Source organism: Oncorhynchus gorbuscha, linkage group LG15 (genome assembly GCF_021184085.1).
Source record: "Oncorhynchus gorbuscha isolate QuinsamMale2020 ecotype Even-year linkage group LG15, OgorEven_v1.0, whole genome shotgun sequence".
Taxonomy (NCBI): Eukaryota; Metazoa; Chordata; class Actinopteri; order Salmoniformes; family Salmonidae; genus Oncorhynchus; species Oncorhynchus gorbuscha.
In genome coordinates, this window is record NC_060187.1 from 21,525,618 (window position 1) to 21,527,387 (window position 1,770).

Genomic DNA, 1,770 nt, shown 5'->3' on the forward strand with positions numbered 1-1,770 from the left:
ACATGTTGCTCTTCGGCTTGCAAGTCTCCCCCTTTTTCCTCCAAACATAACGATGGTCATCACGGCCAAACAGTTCTATTTTTGTTTCATCAGACCAGAGGACATTTCTCCAAAAAGTACAATCTTTGTCCCCATGTGCCGTTCGCAAACTGTAGTCTGCCTTTTTAATGGCGGTTTTGGAGCAGTGGGCTCTTCGCTGCTGAGCGGCCTTTCAGGTTATATCAATATAGGACTCATTTTACTGTGGATACAGATGCTTTTGCACCCGTTTCCTCCACCATCTTCACAAGGTTCTTTGCTGTTGTTCTGGGACTGGGGCAGCAGGGTAGCCTAGTGGTCAGAGCTTTCTGTGGAAAGAACTGAAAACTGCTGTTCACAAATGCTCTCCATCCAACCTCACTGAGCTTGAGCTGTTTTGCAAAAACAAATTCAGTCTCTCGATGTGCAAAACTGATAGAGACATACCCCAAGCGACTTACAGCTGTAATCGCAGCAAAAGGTGGCGCTACAAAGTATTAACTTAAGGGGGCTGAATAATTTTGCACGCCCAATTTTTCAGTTTTTGATTTGTTAAAAAAGTTTTAAATATCCAATAAATGTCGTTCCATTTCATGAATGTGTCCCACTTGTTGTTGATTCTTCACAAAAAAATACAGTTTTATATCTTTATGTTTGAAGCCTGAAATGTGGCAAAAGGTCGCAAAGTTCAAGGGGGCCGAATACTTTCGCAAGGCACTGTATTGGAAAATGTAGTAACCTGACTAAATTTGTGGAATTTCTTTCCTTTTTAATGTGATTAAGACAATCAGTTGTGTTGTGACAAGGTAGGGTTGGTATACAGAAGATAGCTAGCTATAAGGTCATAAGGCGAGACCCATATGCAGACGGTTGAGCTCCGATATTTATTATAACACAAGGGGTAGGCAAAAGGCAGGTCAGGTACAGCCGAGAGTTCATAAACCAGGTCAGGGTCCAAACAGTACAGGGCGTTAGACAGTCTCGAGGTCAGGACAGGCAAGGGTTCAATAACCAGGTCAGGGTCCAAACAGTACAGGGTGTTAGACAGTCTCGAGGTCAGGACAGGCAAGGGTCAAAACCAGGAGGACTAGGAAAAACAGACTGGGAAAAATAGGAGCTAGAAGACTGATTGCTTTGGCAAACAAGACTTAACTGGCACAGAGAGACAGAAAACACAGGGATAAATACACTGGGGATGATGAGCGACACCTGGAGGGGGTGGAGACAAATGCAAGGACAGGGGAAACAGATCAGGGCATGACAATATCCCTATTCGGTAAAAGACCAAGTCCATATTATAGCAAGAACAGCTCAAATAAGCAAAGAGAAACAACAGTCCATCATTACTTTGAGACATGAAGGTCAGTCAATCCGGGAAATTTCAACTTTTAAAGTTTCTTCAAGTGCAGTCACAGAAACTGGCTCTCATGTGGACCGCCACAGGAAAGGAAGACCCAGAGTTACCTTTGCTGTAGAGTATAAGTTCATTCGAGTTAACTGCACCTCAGATTGCAGCCCAAACAAACGCTTCACAGAGTTCAAGTAACAGACACATCTCAACATCAACTGTTCAGAGGAGACTGCGTGAATCAGGCCTTTGTGGTCGAATTGCTGCAAAGAAACCACTATTAAAGGACACCAATAAAATGAAGAGACTTGCTTGGACCAAGAAACACAAGCAATGCACATTAGACCGATGGAAGCATGGAGGAAGAGGTATGATGGTGCTTTGCTGGTGACACTGTCTGTGAT